The 18,187-nt window shown below is 40.0% G+C and overlaps 1 long non-coding RNA gene across 1 annotated transcript in view; it reads left to right on the plus strand.

Moving 5' to 3' along the window:
• LOC146310790 (uncharacterized) overlaps positions 1 to 17,834 on the plus strand; it is a 114,455-nt gene extending 96,621 nt beyond the window's left edge. Inside the window, exon 5 of the long non-coding RNA XR_014772314.1 lies at positions 17,770 to 17,834. This is a non-coding gene — a long non-coding RNA (uncharacterized LOC146310790). The remainder of the gene's footprint in view (positions 1 to 17,769) is intronic.
• The last annotated feature ends 353 nt before the right edge of the window (positions 17,835 to 18,187 follow it).

Here is an 18,187-nt window from a genome sequence, read left to right on the forward strand (position 1 = left end):
AGAGGGAATATAGGAGAGTCAAATGGAATAAAAAATATGTTAAATGTAACACTGTTTTATTAAGACAACAAGCTACTTCTAATCAAGGATTACAAAGGTGCATTGTTTTTTTCCTGTACTTTTGTACAAAAAAGTTTCCTTATAAATTGTGAAAACTAAAAAAAGTGAAGAAAAAATAAAAAGGTGGATTGTTTTACACACTTACATTATTAACTTTACAGTTCAGACAGGGAGTGTAAACATCTGGCCCTTTTGGTACTTGGTGCTTTTTTTCAAATCTAGCCCTTCTAAGAAAGCAATTCAAAAGGCCTGCCATAAAGGGTGCTCTGCTGGAATATGCTAACATTATGTATAAGAGCTACAAGGCTACTGCTGCTGCATGCTAGCTCTGTACCGGCTCCCTGGTGCTTTCTATCTGGAGGGGTTGAGGTTAAGTTTCTAATTCTGTCCTGCCTCTCATCTCAGACCTTGATAAGATGGAGAGGAAAGGCTGCCTGTGTTTAGACTGCTGCACCTTGTTTCCTTGGACGTCACCCAGCTGACCTTGAGTGTATACGGTGATGAGCATAAAGCAGTGAATGCATTGACATGCATGCTCTCTCTGTCTATCTCTCAAGGAAACATACACAAACATTCTCTCAGCATGAAGAGGTCATATGAACTTGAGCATGGAGAGAAATTATTTACTGTTGCACAAATAGAACAAGCGTAGGCTGAAATAAGAGGGCTAATATCCCTGCTATTTTCTGCTGTGTTTAAAGAGAAAAATCTTTTGAGCACAGAGCGTCACATATGCCTATTTTCATCTATCCTTAATTTCCTTTATGGTGTTTAAATGGGACTCTTTTTATAACAGAGTGTGACAGCAAAATATTTTCCAGTAAAATATTTTTAAATACAGATGCCTTCAACCTCTGGGGGAATGGGCTTTTAAAGGAGTGGCATTGACCGAGAAAAGAAAGCTGATGTTGATTTAGTGAAATCTACGTGTCTGCCAGATCCGTCCTCATGCTGTGAGATTTTATTCCTCGGACCAGGCTGGAGAGATTCACAGGCGCCCATACGCTGTGACAGACGTAAAGGCCATTGGACTTCGACTCTGGTTGGCTGGAGCAGTCGGGCTGCCATCTGAGGAGGGGCTATATGCTCATGATAAATGACAGCCTTCAACCTGGCCAATCTAAATAGATTATCTTGGCTGTGTCCTCCCCCGACCAGGTGCCGATGTGTAAAATGGACCAACTAGGTGAAAAAACATACAGTCACCTGCTGTATGCTGCCTTATTCATGGCAACATGAACGCTGAGAAGGAGCAATGAAATCTGGATCAACCCTTTTTTAAAGGCGAGTTCGGATTAAGTGGGGTTGTTATGTGGTACTTATCTGTAGTCTTTGTATTACTTAGATGGCAGTCAGTCAAGTAATGTACTGCTGTGGACAAGGTCGGTAACAAAAAGTATTGCAGCCACCAACATAAAGGCATATCTAAATAATCAAATTCAGTTTAGTTTAGTTTGGTTCCCTCCAATAGTAGAAATATCCTTTGTTGGAGACCCACCCAGTCAGCTGAGATTCTTTCTCAGTCAGTGTAAATTACAGTTACCAGGTAAAACAGAAGCTCACAAAAGTGCGCAGGGAGAACATGTCAGTGAGGAATTAAACAGAATTATAAATAAATTAGCTGGCACACTTATTTAAAAAAATGACAACATGCACGAGTGATTAATTGGTGAGAGAATGTGAAATGAGTGGTTAGTAAACAAGATTCTTGTTTGTTAGCTGCGTCATTGTACACAGAGCAATGTAACGGCATGACAGGCTGTAATTATAAATTATGGACAGGATCGCGATAGTGAGAGACCTTTTTTTTAAAAAACAGTGATATGCTTTTGCTCAACCAGAATCCGCTGTTTTACTGCTCTCGCCAAACTAACCAGACTTCTTTTGCAAAACATCATCATTATCGGCTTTATTCAAACTTGGCAGAAACAAAATAAAACGCACCAAAAATGTCACATTTTGTCTTTCCTCTGTTCCAACAATCACCAACTCTGGCTTGGTTGAGACAAATTCTTAATTCATGGTGTGAAGGAGCATGCAGCGTGAAGGATAAGTGACGCCGGACAGCAGCTGTGGCCTGGGGAGAAGAGGCTCCTCAGGTCTGCTTTTAGTTATTGGCGGATGCACACTTTTACTTTCTTAGTCTGTGTGAAGATCTCAGATTTTTACAGGACAGATGATGACGAAACACATTAAAAACCAAGTGTTACTGGTAAAACATACTCATCATACTCATATAGGCTGATATAGAAATTTAGGGTGGCACACTGAACTGAAAAAAAAAAAAGAACAAGTCATTGAATATTTATATTGGTTGGCCAAACCTGATTTGACTGAAAAAAACCTTTGTGGGAACAGCTGTAAAAATGACATTTATTTTTTCTCGTTGGCCTGTCTTTCTTTTTCCTGCTGATGCTGTCCGCAGCAGTACATTGCTTAGCCTCCTACAAACTGGGTGTGTGCCAACCACAGTCTACTGTACGTAATACACTGACTATGGATAAATTCCTCATACAACCCAACTTAAAATAAGCGGAATTATCCCTTTAACATGGCAACCTACTATATTGGTACTGTGAGTACACTCTACATTTTAAACATTGTTAAATCTTAGCATTGTTGTTTCTGTCAGGTCAAATAAAAAATTGTCAATATGCAGGTAATGATCTCTGCTTACATTTATGCAAGTGTGCATGGATGCATACCGCGCACATGTGTGTGTCTGCAAAGAGCTCTCTGTCTTTTGTTCTCCAAGAGATAAAGAGCATCCACTGCTCAGTAACAAACACATAAATATGCATTAATCTGTTCTGGTTGGGCGAATCTGAAGAACTGTCAAGCGTCAAATGTAAAGGTCATGCTTTGCTTGCTGTAAGGGGAAAATCCTGGAGACCATGGTTAGGGCACCATTTGAATAAACTATGCAAGGATTTACAAGAAGTAACCTTCAGGGGTAAACACGCCCCCTTCACTCACCAGGGAATAGCTACCATTATGAATGCGCTCTATCACCAACTTCTCCATACTGGATCAGACTATAGGTGTCACACAGATTGTGATAGATAGTCAGCTGCTGGGCACCAGCATGGTTTTCATTGAGAGCAGATTTTGTGCTTTTAGATTAATGTGTCAGGTTATAGCTGCTTCATTCATCCCTGCTCTCCTCAGGGTTCGGTGTTCATGTGTTTTTTTTTTTATTTGCTGGGTCAGAAATCTACTTGCCCAAAGTCATTTTTTCCTTGTTCCTGTACAAATAGTTTTATTTATTAGTGGTTATTGAATAATGACAAAACTAAAGTTAATTGCTATATTTAAACTAGGGCTGCAATATCTATAAAATGTCAAAAAGTGTCAATTTTTTATGTCTATTTCTAAGAGTCCAAGGTGATCTGTCCGTTTGTCTGTCAGTTTAATATGATGATTTAAATAAAACCGTGAATCTCCTCATTTGAGAAGCTCAAACCAGCATTTTCTGACATTTTGCATGAAAAGTTGCTTTAATGATGAATCAAATCAAAATATTGTAGTAGTTTAATTCTTCTTAATCACTTGCCTGGTCAGGCAAGTAAGATGTCAGATTTACTTGCCCAAAATTGCGTTTAACTTGCTCCAGGCAAGTGGGCAATCCGTATTGTTGAGCCCTGCTCTTCGCTTAGACTTCCTAGATAATTTGCACACTGTTTATTTGTTAGATGTATTACTGTGGTGGATAATATTGTGTATGGAAACAGTGTGCACAATGGATTACCTTTTGAATTTTGAACAAAGTGCCCCCACTCTGGCCCCCGCCCGTCTCTGTGTAGCATGACAGCCGAGCAGAATGTGGCAGGTGGAGGTCTTTCAGGCAGAGCGAGGGGTGACCTTGCCACTTCCTCTGCAGAATTGGTTTGGTTGGTAACACGGCGCCAGGCCCCCCGAAATGTGCTACAGCTCTATAGACAGGCCTGGTGAACAGAGGGCCAGTCCCAGCCCCAGACTCATGCCCAGCCCCATGGCAGCAGATGCCACATGGCGGCCCCAGAGCCTTCAGCCGGCGAGGAGACGTAGGCGAGCGCCAGCCGGGTCACCGAAGCCCATGTCCATGTCATGCACAGAGAAGGCCTTCTCAGCAGGCAGGCAGGCAGCCTGCCGTCCTCTCCTGTCCCCCTTTCTTGGAGGCAGAGTGTAACAGCTCGTTTGCACGTGCTTTGTGTAGATTAAAGCAAGAGGCTGTCAGGAATAATTAAAAGTAATAGAGCTTAGCGCTTTTTGGATTAGTGTCCTAGACAGTGATACTACTGTCTCGCTAAGTGTGTTTATTTATGTTTCCTCTGTGTGTGCATCCATATGTATGCACATATAGTATGTGTGTGTGTTATTTTCAAATGGGTGTTCACAAAACATACTGACACGATACATAATGTCGAAGACTAATGGTAATGTGCCTTGTCCTAACCTCGTGTGTGTGTGTGTGTCTGTGTGTGTGTGTGTGTGTGTGTGTGTGTGTGTGTGTGTGTGTGTGTGTGTGTGTGTGTCTCAGTCTGACAGAAGCAAGACAACAAAGTCCTCTCATCCCATTAAGTCTGTTCTTCAATCACCCAAATGGTTGCTTGGGCAAAGTTAATTGCGACTGTGCAGTAACCCACGTAAAATGCATAACAAAGACGGAATAATTAATATACAGAGGACATGTAAAAAACATGATGCATAATTGACATGGTTTTGCTCGGTCATTTCAGCCATCAATCTCTTCTCCCACAACAACCTTATAAATAACTCTGCTTTTTGTTCTCTCTCTATGAGTAGTTGTTTTGCTGGTTGTCTTGAGCGTTTTAAAAACAGGGTTCTAAGATTTATGCTGGGTAAATTACTACATTAATGTGCTTTGGCGTCACATATGTTTCTGTTGTCCATTTTATTCTCAGTAGCTATTCATCAGTACATTAAGCAAACTATATGTAATTTGTCAGCTACCTTTAAAGGTAGAATATGCAGGAATGTCATTTGCTGTTTGCAAACCCACCACTCAAAATTGGCCCCTCCTCCCCGACTCAACCGTGAGAGGGAGAGAGACACTGAGACCACTGCACTGTTTGAGAGAGCTTGAGAGTGAATGAAGTGAGGGAGTGACACTAGTGAGAACAAAGCAGTGAATCAGAGAAGTAAAATGCTATTTATAGCATTAGTTTCACAGCGGTTCTAAAGCACGAATAATCATGGCCACACCTCTGCATAATGCTGGATTTTTGTGTGAATGCAGCTGAGGCGAACGCTCCTCCATTGTTGTGTCCACAGTCTGCTACATCTGTGTGTGTCTACATGTGTGTATCTCTCTCTGTAGCTCTCACAGATAGAGAGAGATGGATACGGTGATGTAACCATTAGTTGCTAACTTTTATAGAGTCCTGACCTCGTAACTTGTGTGCTGTTATTGGCTGGGGCTACACACCACTGCCCAGAAGTGTCCTGAAAATAGCAAAATAATGAGACAGTAAGAAAATACAGGCAGAGGACAGGGTCTCTTTGGAAACGCACTTCTAGTGAGTCATGAGTGATGATAGACAGGGATTATTTTTGTGTAAGTTTATATGTTATTTTTAGAAAAATCTAGCATAGTATGCCTTTAACCTCAAGGCTCCTGCTTTAGCTACTGACATTAGACTGTCAGCATTGAAGGTTTGAATCAGGTTTTAGCACATCAAACAAGATGTTTAAGATTTATCAGGATTTCTTACAGTCATATCAACAAACATATGAACCAACTTGGTTAAAATGTCAGTAAGTAGATGAATTTCTATAGTTATTATCTATCGTTATCACAATAGGTACTCTGCCAAGGCTATTGGCCTAGCTAGGCAACAAATTGAAGGAAAAGAAAACTTTACATATATCTTCAAGCAGTCATTACAATTTTCTTGTCTTATCATTTCTTGACATAAATATATAGTTTTTAAACAGTTTTTAATTAAATCCTCTGTGTCTGCATCTGTACTATTCTTCGGCACAATTATTGTGGTTAATGAAAGAACATGTAGTATAAAAATATGCAGAGTAAAAATAAAAAATCAAAGGATGGTCCACTTCACTCTTGATCCAGATGCCAAGCTTTTCTGGGCAGGACTGGTCAGATATTTAATACTAATTACTTTGAATAAACCAAATGGGGATATAAAGGAAAATGTAGGACCAAAAGGTCATTCAGAAAAACTGAGCTTGGATGTGGAAGTGCAGCTCATTGTGAATCAGCTGATTTTTATCTTTAAAATGCTCTTGTGAATGCTTCAGTTGGGAAAAACAGTAATTAGGAACTTCCACGGTCAATTTAGCGGTTAGTCATAAAACATCCCTTGTTAAGACTCTTTACTTGGATGTTTTAAATACCTTTTTTCATAATAGGATATTTAATAGTGACCAAACTAAGGTAACATAATTATTGGTCCAAAGAAATATGCATGTATTCCAATCCAGACTGGAGTGTGACTGTTCTCTTTGAATATAAAATGTGCTCTCCCCCATTATAAAAGCATACAGAAGGATGAAAATGCACACCATAATGAAATTAGAGGGAATGAAATTACTGTTTGGACTTAGTACAGTAATAGCGTGATGAATTATGGCACATTTTCTTCAGGGGACATTGCTTGAGGAAATGTTACAGAATGCCCATGGGAACCGGCAGTCATCAATCACACATGGTGTGGTTGGGGGTGTTGTGGTGGCCCTGAGGACTTGGGTCTGCATGGCAGCCAGTAATCTAACCGGTGACACCGAGCTCCAAGGCCTCCATGGGGCTGCCCGCTCTGTCGCCTGCAAAGAAAACAGATCAGGGGAGAGGGATCAAGGTTTGTTTTCTCCCTTTTCTAGGTCATTATTTATTATGTGAAATATCAACGTCCTTGGCTGCTGCATGGGATCTTCTTCCCCCCAATTGACAGATCTCATTATAAGATAAACGTGACAAAGATAGCTCATAATGCTTCAGAGAAATGTAACACCATTAGCGGGTCATTGTCATCGTTCTAATGTGTCCTTTTAAGCCGCTTAGTGAACTGGTGCTGAAGTGTGATACAGGGATTAACCTATCAGAGAGTTGCTGCGGAGGAGTTGAGCCGCCATTGATGGAAATTTTTGGACGTGTGGCGATATCTTCCCAGGCGCTACGCAGAGTCATGGTGGAGCCTGATTCCTAAACACACAGAGGTTTCTGGGATACGGGGGAGGATGTCTGGAGGGTATAGGCATGCACAGGGCTGGGGCTGGTGTCTGCTTAGTTTATGAATTCCTTAATGTTGCAGTGAAGGCAGCAAAACATAAGGAAGCATTTTTTTCCTTACATGCTGGGGAATTATTTTTGCCACTTATTTTTATACATTAGCCTAATGCGGATTGCTTACAGTGAATTGTCTTCATCACAGAAACACAGCAAGCACTGGTAGTTGCACTGCAAACAACATAAATCTTAATATATTGGCAAACTACATCTCATTTCTAGGACAACCCTCTATTAAAGAATGTGCTTTTAATGAGTTGACAGAACTGATATACTGAGGTTGAGCGTCTGCCTCAGTGGATTAATGAGTGAATTTCACATTTGAGTTGTGGAAATGACTTGAAAATGTGAATGACAGCAAATGCTTCCAGGGTTAAATGGTTATTTATGAGGCCATTGTTTAATTCTACCGTACAGTAGAACCATCTGCAGTCATGAGGACACATCGTTATCGTTCAGTCATTCATTGTACTTTTGGTGACTGTTAGCTGACACAATTTCACTGATCAGCTTCACGACCTCATCAATCATTCTATTAGCTCTCAGCATCACATTAACATCATATTAAAGTGAGTGAGCAACACAAAAGATGCGTGTTAATGATGATACAACACACACACACACACACACACACACACGGTAGCTGATGTATTGTCTATGGCGCACACAGATGTACACATACTTGACAGATATGCTGAGAAGTCTATTTGTGTTCCCATGTAAGCTCTGTTATTATAGAGATATTCTATTTACACCCCAAAAATCTTAAACAGATAGTTTGTATTATTTGATGTAGGATTGTATGAGGTACTTCAACAGTCAGTGTAGTACCTACAGTAGATGGCAATTGACACGCCCCCAGTATGGATAAGCAGAGAGGAATACTAGCACAGATGCTAAGAAATACACTGCTGTGGGCAGAGTCGGCAGTGAAACGTTAGCCGCTTAAAAAAGATCCACCCAAAAAATCAGTATCAGTTTATGTAAGTGCAGCTAGATTTAGAATATTTTCACCTCTTTACCTTCGTGTCAGACAGTTTTTTCTGATGGGAAACCAACTGTTGTGTAAGCCAAAAACGGCCTTCTCCAGAACAGCCAAACTCCTTAAGGAAAAACAGTCATTTTACCTCACAGAACAGTTTTAAGCCCACCACTGGCTCAATCCATTTGTTTATTTTACTGTGCAAATTCAGTGTTTCAAAATGTTTGTTCAGATTCAATGAAGTAACACAATAAGCCAAATGAACTAACCAGCGACTCCTGTGTTCTGCAAGGTAAAATGACTGTTTTTCCTCAAGGAGTTTGGTTGCTTTGGAGAGCACGATGTTAGGCTTACATAACAGTTATTTCCCATTGGAGAAAGCTGTGTGAAGAAATCTAAATCTAATGTTTTCCTACAAAAATTTATATTTTTTGGTTAGACCTTTTAAGGCTTCCATGCCGGTGACAGCCATGGCCGAAAGAATTACGTTTTCAGTTTGTTCATCTGTTAATCTGTCTGAGGTCAAAGGTCAAAGTCACGGTGACCTCAAGTCTGTGCCAATCTCATGAAACAGATATCTATAATTTCTTCAGATTTAGTACAAACGCCCACTTGTACTTAAGGATGAACTGACTCGAAGGTGATCAAAGGTCAAGGTCAGTGTGACCTTACAAAACATGTTTTGGCCATAACTCAAGAATTGATATGCTAATTATGACAAAATTTCATATCTCATATCTAATAAGATAAAATGATGCGATGATGGCATTTTATATCCAGAGGGTCAAAGCTCAACTTCACTGTGACATCATAATGTTCAGCTTTTCATTTTCTTGGGTGGAAATCTTTTAAGTTGGTTTTGTTGCTGACCCTGTCCTCAACAGCACATTGCTTAGCCTCTGTGCTTGTCCTCTGTGCTTCTTGTGCTGACTGCTATCTACTGTGGTTAATACACTGACTGTCAATAATTACCTCATACAACAACGTCACTCCAAATAATTCAAACTATACCTTTAACACAAAGGTTACAATAGTGATCAGAAATGAGAAAACTCAGTTTCAGAGTAATGTGTAATGATGTTTTCTGTGTGTAGCGTGACATCTTCCAGTCAAGTTTAATGGGGGTAAGACATTTCAGCCCCGGCTTCACTACTGCATTTTCTCATTTCATGGCTCAGCAGGAATTATCAAAGCTTTTTTGATTACATTTTCATATGACCTTGATCTCAAAGGGCAGAGCAATCAATACAATAGCCATTAGCATCCTGGTAATTGTTAGTGAAATAGTAATCATTTCTCGGGCCCCAGAATCTCTTTTAGCTTCTTATTTATTTATTGGGCATATGGAGGGAGAACGGGGCTGCTAGCCGAGATGGATGTGATGAATAGAGCCCCGAGATGCAAATTAAAATGTTTGTAATTAAACCCACTGATCATAATGGCTTTCTTGCTGCAGTCCTGCTGGTTCTGGCTGCAACAGAAATGGATTTTAGTGTTACATTTTTTAAATTTTAATACATAAATGCTGCTTTTCACCTTTTGAATTGTGTTATTTTCTGTGTTTGCTTTTGGTATGTTAGCGTGCAGGATTGACATGGCGTACTGGAGCCATCTTGTTTACCTTCAAACATGAGACAACATGTAATCCGGCAATGCACCAAATCACAACGCAGTAGTCAGGAGTAGTCAGGGTAATGGGACTATTTATTCAGCTTTGTTAGGAGAAGAGGTCATGTGATCAGGGGATAGTAATTATAGCATACGCTTAATTACATTAGCAACCTCCTGTCTTTTCATATTATCTCTGACGCAAAAAAACACAGAGAGAGATTTGATTATGTTAATAAGCAGCGTTTTATACATGGTAATGGAGGCCTAGTTCAAAGCCATTAGTGCTATGAGGAATATCCATTTGAGTGTCGGAGCTCTCGAACACAGCTCGGCTCAAAGTGCACATTGTTTAATGGTATTGATCAACGGTCTAGCGAGCTCCGGGGCTTTTGCTCATTACTGTGTCTTATTCATGCTTTCTTGGGTAATGATGCCCACACAGCAATTACTGCCACAACCATTTAGATGATCTAAGAGAGAAATCATAATCATAAAAAGATGGAGGAGAAACAGAAGAAAGAAGAATCATTATCTGAGAGGGGAAAAAAACTGCTTATTGAGAGGAAACATGTCAACATTTCAAGTACTCTGACTTCAGAAAAATCTCCATTAACTTCCATTAACCTCTCTGAATCCATTGTAGAGTTCTAAAATCTTGATTTTTCCAACTACAGCTGAGAATAAACTTATTTTAGGATGAGATAAGCTGATGTTTGCGGTACGAATATGAACAAGTATGAACTTAATAACACACAGGGGAATAGCAGAGTAGATTTACAGTAGTAATCCCACTGCCTGTGTAGCAAGCAACAGGCAGTGGGATTGTATGAGGTACTTATCGGTAGTCAGTGTATTACCTGTACTAGATGGTGGTCGACACAATCCCAGTTTGGGGAAGCAGAGATAAAATGAGATAAAAAATAAAAAGAGAGTGATAGGTGAACAGTACGAGGATGTGGAAATATATTTCATAATTAATTGCCAATGTTAAATCATTTTCATGCTTTTAGGGCACAGCAATTGTATAACCAGGCAGTATTTGGTTATAAAACATTTACTTCACATAATTCACATATAAACCACGCCCACATCTGGTCCTCTGTCTGAATACTGATACAGAGACAGATCTTTTTTTTGCTTGAACAGATACAGATACAAATAAGGACATCTCTGTGCACCTCTACATGTAAGTACACAACTCAGCAAAATATATAACATAGGTGTAGTGTTTTTAGACACTTCAGTGCAGAAATGGATAACCACCTCATACAGTCTCACGTTAAAAAAAACGAGGACTATCTCTTTAATAGAATTGAGGACGCATTTGTTGTCCTTTGATTGCTTTAAGCGCAAATTTTACTTTACACATCCACATAGCTGCAAGTGACCGTTTGATGTGAATTTTGTCATCTGCCTGTGTCTGCGAGGGTCAGTGCTGATTTCACACGCGTGAAGGCAGAGTGTGCAGAAATCCAATATAAACAAGCTCCAGTGTGTCCCCTGTCCATGTCCGCATCCCTTTTGTAGTATATACAACCCTTTAGGCTCTGCTTTTGTGAGGCAGCGTTTTACATTTGCAATGTTTGTACCAGGTTTCATGGAAAATGGGGGAAAAAGTCACATTTTTCCACTCTGTTTATCTGTAATGTCAGAATTAATTTGAGAATAGAGTCTGGTTATATTTTCTGCTCATAGGCGATTTATAAAACCAATCAAAGCAAATACAAAGCTAGGTCAGTTTGTGAATCAACCCTGCTCCTCTCACACAGTCTCTGCCTGTCTGTCTTGTTTTCTCTTTCCGTCTCTCTTTCTCGCAGTCTCCCCCCTCCGCCCTTTTCCCATCTCTCCCTATCAATGAGGCGGCAGACATCCCAGACCTGCTCAGTCAACTGCTTCAAGATTTATTCTTTGTAACAAATCTGCAACAGCTGGAGAGCCGGGGAATGCATGTAAACTTTGTGTGTGTAATTTGGTGACAAGTCAGGCTTAATCAAGCTCCCAGTGGCTGGATGAGAGGAGCGCAGGGGAGCGGCATATGGGGAGCTGAGTGGAGAACAGGCAGTGGGCAGGGAGGGAGACACAAAGCTCTGTTCATGTGCATTAACATGCTGTACAGTAGCAGTGGCAGGCACACAGACAGCCAGCAGTCAGCCAGCTCCATTCCCAGTCTGCATAGACATGCGGACAGGTACTCCACATTGACAGATATGTTTAATTTTTTCTAACAGCATATAGAACAGAACATTTCAGTTACACTTTACAGACATATGGACATGTTTATTCAGGGGAGGGATTTATTTGTGTATGAATTTAATGTGCATAATCAGACGCTCAAATTCCTGCCACTAGATGGTCGTGCAGAAATTGAAATCGAACAAACAAATATGTCTGATAACACTGATTAAAAACTTACAAATTACCAATACAATATATTTAATACAAAATGACCTATAAATTATATAAACCACTGCTGTTGTGTTTAAGATCCTCAGAGAGGAAACTAAGACATATTTAAATGTACTATAGTAATCTATCCTTGCCACGTTAGAACTCACTACATAATGCTATTTTGTATTACTGCAATGAGCACAGTCTGTGTTTACTGTGTACCATTTACTGTAGTAACATCCATAGGTGTAACCTTTTGTCACATTACCATACAACCGTCAAATAAGAATCATGTTTATCTACAACTAATTAGCTTTAGCTCATAGTTAACATACCAAAGAAACAATTATATTGAAACAAAATGAGTATTAAATATTTTTCTTCTGTGATATCTGCTCCTGTTATCTGAGGCATGGTCATGTTTAGACAACTCAAAACACATTTAGGCGGATCTTTTGGCAGAAATTATATTTAATATTCATATAAATGTTGCCATTAATGTATAAGCATCTGAAGACAAGAATCATGTTTTCATTACCTTAGAGCAAGCCATTATTGTCTACGCAGACCGTGGCTCTTCTTCCACACAGTCCGCCATGTTGCACCGCCACATTTTTACTGTAGCCCAAAACGGACAAGCCCTTGTTGTACATATCACCTTTTGTGTCTTGCGCAAGCCACCGTAGTTGCTCGTACACGCTTGGCAGGTGGGTTGGTTTCACCACTAGATGCCACTAAATTCTACACACTGGTCCTTTAACAAAAACCCCTAACCATAATTGGGGTAACATTAGCAGCTCTGTTCTTCTCTTTGTTTGGGGAAGTTTAAAATTCAGTACCATTACCCCAAGAAAACATTACATTTGTTTGCCTTGCTTGCCATTGCTCTACACACAAGAGCAATGCACTTTTTGTATTAACATGTCTTCATCTTGCATCATCAACTGGTGAGGACTAAAAGTCAGCCAGAGACAGTGATTTCAACAAACTCATGGAGCTACAGTAACATTAACTAGCTAGCTGTGACAGTTGCTATTTCGGGCAGCAAAATTGATGGTCACTAGCTAGAAAAGATGAGCCTGTTTTTGTCTACCCATGTCTAAAGTCAAAGATGTATTGTTAGAAAAATGTTATAAATTAAATTAATACTATCAGCATTTTATAGGAGATAGATTTGGGCCTTAACATCATCCTGAAGGCCCAGCAGCATCATGAAAGCCATTGGAGACGCCCTTGCTGCTGGTCTGTTGTATGAGTGACACATGCACACACACACACACTCTCTCTCTCCCTCTCTCTCTCTCATACACACACACACACACATACACATACACACACGGGGCTTAATGTTAATGACAGGGTCTGTAGCTGAACTGAACTGTACAGCTTGTGCCAGCTGCCCTGCGCAGCTGCAACACATGACCGAGAAAGAAAGAGTAGGAATTAGAGCAGATAGATAAAAATGTGAAGAAGACCAGTGTAAACATAAATGTTAATAGATCAGAGAAAGTGAAAAAGACAGCAACAATAAGCTATAAGAGTATAAGCTTAGAGAGAGTGAGAGATTGAAATGTTGTGAGGAAAGGTGCTGGACAGGGTCAAGGACTGTCAACACAATAAGGCAACGTCAGAGCAGAGAGAAAGAATAGGAGGGAATCAAGAATGGGTCTCCATATGTTTCGGAGACCTTGGTCCCTCAATGTAAAGGCCCCTGTTGAAACATCCATCTTCAACATTTCTGCACTGCGTCTCATCAGCCGGACTTGTTTACGTGTCTCCACATTTTTGTGAGGAGCTATTGTGCGTTTCCCATGGTTCAAGGCATTTTGTTAGGCACTGCATTTGCTCTACCCTTGGAATTATTCTTTTCAATAAAGAACCTTTGACTGTATTCTGTACAATATGTACAAAATGGTGGTAGCCATGGTTACGCAATTAAATGAATTGAGACCTTTGGCTGAGGTTGATTGTCACAAAGGATGACTCTGTACCTCATTCTCCATTAACTTTGGAATGGCCACCATAAAAGTGTTTCAGAAAGTGTGAAACCTTGATACATATGTATGAGAAGACTATTTAATTTTTCTTTTAGTACGAACAAGCCTTAAATAGGAGAAGAGGGAGGATGGTGCACAGAGGATTATGTGAGTTTGGTGTGTGAGCTCGGGCGAATGTGCGCGTGTTTTGTCATGATGCATTATAGTTTCTCCTCAGGAACACATGGCAAGGTATTTACCAAGCCATCTGCTAAAATCGCCTGGCTGAATTGAGCTGACGTCCAGTTGCTAAGGAAATGGATGCTTTTCAAAGGGGCCAGCCAGTGTTGCACACCTGTCAGTGTAAAAGGACCCAGTCCCTCTCGCTGTCTGCCTCTTTCTTCATCTCTTTATGCTCGTGTGTCTGAAGCTCATCAGTCACAATCTATAGTCAGATGTGATGAGTGTTCCTGCCTCAAAGAAAATCACTATTATTCAGACTTCTGTGATTTGGTACTCGTGTGTTTGTGTTTGCTTGTATTATATATTTTAAAACAGAAATATGAAAGTACTTGTTGTTCAGAAATGTGCACTACATTCCAAATAGTGAATTGGAGGCATCGACTATATATTAAATTGGTTGAATCCCTCGGCTGCAGGGACACTGAACATTAGCACAAGATGAGTGCAACGTTATATTTTGACAAGCAAGAAGCGTTTTACAAGCGAGGATGAGTCTTACACTATAAACTGATCAGCTGTTTATAACTGTTAATTGTCTGTAAATAAGTTAAGCCCATTATCCCGAAAACAAAAGCCCACTGCTCCAAAAATACACCCTCTGGAGTGTATTTTTGTATGATTATTGCCAGACCCCATTGACATATTGCTCAATTTAACCTTTATAAAAATCTACTCCTTCTAAAAGATTATTAATGATTTCTTACAAGTCATAAAAAGACACTAAATCATTTGGCGCACATTTGGTATTCATTTTAACTCTAATATGTGAAAGAGGCAAACAAAAACAGTTATTCCAGCCCAGAATACAAATGTCAAAGGAGGACACTGTGGCTTACAGTTGTTGTTGGAGAAGATGTTATTTCAACTTAGCATGTTTCCTTACTTTCTGACGACATATCACAGTCAGTTTATGATTTAGTACAGTAAATATTCAATGTGTTTCTCCTTTCTGTCTTTACTTTTGGTAGTGCTGATTTTATCATTGATTTTATCTTTAAAGGGACAGTTCACCTTCACTTTAAACTGTTAAATTACACCCAATACGGTATCACCACACAGAAGGAGATGTGCATCTACTCATAGAAGGTCACATAGAGGCTTGTGCTTGTGACACCATGGCGTGGTATGTAAACATGGCATCCTCCTCTGTGGAGCTGTAATGTTAGCACCACAGACACGGTGATAAGGTTGGCATTTGTACGTCAGTAGGAAGAAAGTAATTCCTGCACAAAACTGCTCACAATAAGGCTTGTGGATTATCTTGAGTAACCAGGTCGCGATTTCTGGAAAGAGAGCTTATGTTTATATTAGTTTATATTTTCTGATTTCTTTACTTCTTCATGACAGCAGATTGAATATCTTTGGGCTGAGGGCAAAACAAGACCCTTCGGTACATCAGTTTGGGCTTTGGGAAACACCAACCGACATTTTTCACTGTTCTATAACATTTTGTAGATCAAACAACTAATCAGTCAATCAAGAAAATAATTAATAGATAAATCTACATTTAACATAATCATTAGTTGCAGCCCTAGTTCCACATTTCTGTGGTCATCATCTATATTTGGCTACTCACACCAAAACTGTCTAGACAGATAAATGGCACTACAAGTAAGACGAAAAAAATGTTAGATTTTGGGGTGAACTGTCCCTTTAAATTACAATAAAAGTACTAAAGATGATTAAAGCAGTCCTATGAGTGAGCTGATGTGCATCAGCCCTGTGAGAAGCTTGACAAATCCTGGCTCAGAAGTAAAAAGGGGCACGGAGCACTTCAGCACAGTTGGGCACGTCAACGAGCAGGTGGTTATGATTGCTTTAGTGTCACAATCCTACGGCCTGCGGCTAGACACTTTTCCCAGAAGAAGTTAATGCAGTTGGAGAAGTGTGTCCGGGGCTGGTGATGGGTCTCAGAGAAAGTGGCTGCGGGGCAGGGCACGACCTTCGGAGAGAAGCTTTGTCATCTCGGCCTGAGCGCCACATCCCTGTCTGGGTGACACCTATAGAGGTCACAACAGGGGCAGACTTCTGGTCATAAATCAACAAGGTAACTTGGGACGAGGTGTCCTTTTGGTCCCAATTCCACTGTCCTGCTTGGGCCTTGCCCTAGATTCAGGAGGAGAAATGATATCATACAAGATAGAGCGTTTCAACAGAAATGAAAGCTTGAAATGTGTCTTAGAGAATGTGATTATGTGCTGAGAGCAGAAATCTTTGAATTAAAGGTAAAACTGCTCTGAATACTGATACTTAAGTGTGCATATTTTACAAAACAGAAGCTGCTATGAAGATATGATCCTACTTTGTTTTCACCTTTTAAGTCCTCCTCAAACATGAGGTGGAGAACTAAATAAAGTGGAGAATGAAAGAGGGAATTAATAATGTTGAATGATGTTGATTTGGAGAAGCCTAGAGGACTACCTGCATGGAAGCTTAGAAATATTCTGCTGTGAACAGTGTCAGCAGCAAAATGTATTTTCACAACTTTGCCTTCCCGTCAGACAGCCTTTTCTGAGGGGAAAGGCCAAATATCACTCTTTCTTGCACAACCAAACTGCAGAGGTGACATCAGTAATTTTACCTTGCAGAATACAGGTTGCTCGTATATATCTCTGCCTCCACTGACTAGTTTTTCTGTGTTATTTTGTGACATCAGTGAGTCCAAACTAACCTTTTGATATACCAAAGTCACACAGTTACACAAACAGACTAACCGTTGAGACAGCAGTGGGCCAGCAGCTGCCATGTTCTGTGAGGTAAAAGCACTGATTTCACATATGGAGTCTGGTTGAGTGGGAGAGAGCAATGTTTGGCTTATATAACTGTGGTTTCCAGTCAGAAAAGGCTGTCTGATAGCAAGGTAAAGTGGTGAAAATATTCTAAGTAAAGTGTACACTTGAACTGATAGGGATTTTTTTTTTGGATGGGTCTTTCGGAACCTGACTCATATATTGGTAGATTGATATTATTGGCCCAATATTGGCCTAGCACAGCCATATCAGTCTGTATTGATATCATCATGTATTGATATATCAACATATGTATATGTTGCCTGATATTTTCTTTTTATAGAACATATGCATATATCAAAAGAAATTCTTTGGTTATTTTTCTTAATTCAGTGTAGTTATTTATAATTATTAACGGTACCAGTGAAAGTTTACTGTTTCAGCGTCCTAATGTCAGACAAATACACTGTCTATGGATAAGTATTTCATACAACCCCACTTCAAATATTTTTCACTTTACATCTTATTCAGGTTCACTCGCCTTGCTGCTTCCTGCTCTAACCAGTGCGTCCTGACCTCCCTGAAAGAAAAAAAACCCAGTGGTAAGTGAGTTCACGTCCTTGTAACCTAGCTACATAAGGTGGATATCTGAGTGCGAGATCAGAGCTTTTACTTTGCCTTTGTACTTAACATCAGCCTTTGTATTCTACACTCTCAACAGTATATTATTACTTTACCATAACAGGACCATCAGCCTTCCATTAGTGAAATATTAATATGCATCTCAGAAAGATAATTGCCCCCACTGCTCTCATCGCCCAGACACCATGTGAACTTAGAAACAATCCCTCCTGTCTGTTCGCCGCAGAACAAAAGGGCCTTGGATGGAGGAGGAACATCTTCATTTCCCTCACAGAATACATTAGGCCTGTAAGTGGGCTCGGTTATT

This window comes from Lutjanus erythropterus, chromosome 18 (genome assembly GCF_056507025.1).
Source record: "Lutjanus erythropterus isolate fLutEry1 chromosome 18, fLutEry1.hap2, whole genome shotgun sequence".
NCBI lineage: Eukaryota > Metazoa > Chordata > Actinopteri > Lutjaniformes > Lutjanidae > Lutjanus > Lutjanus erythropterus.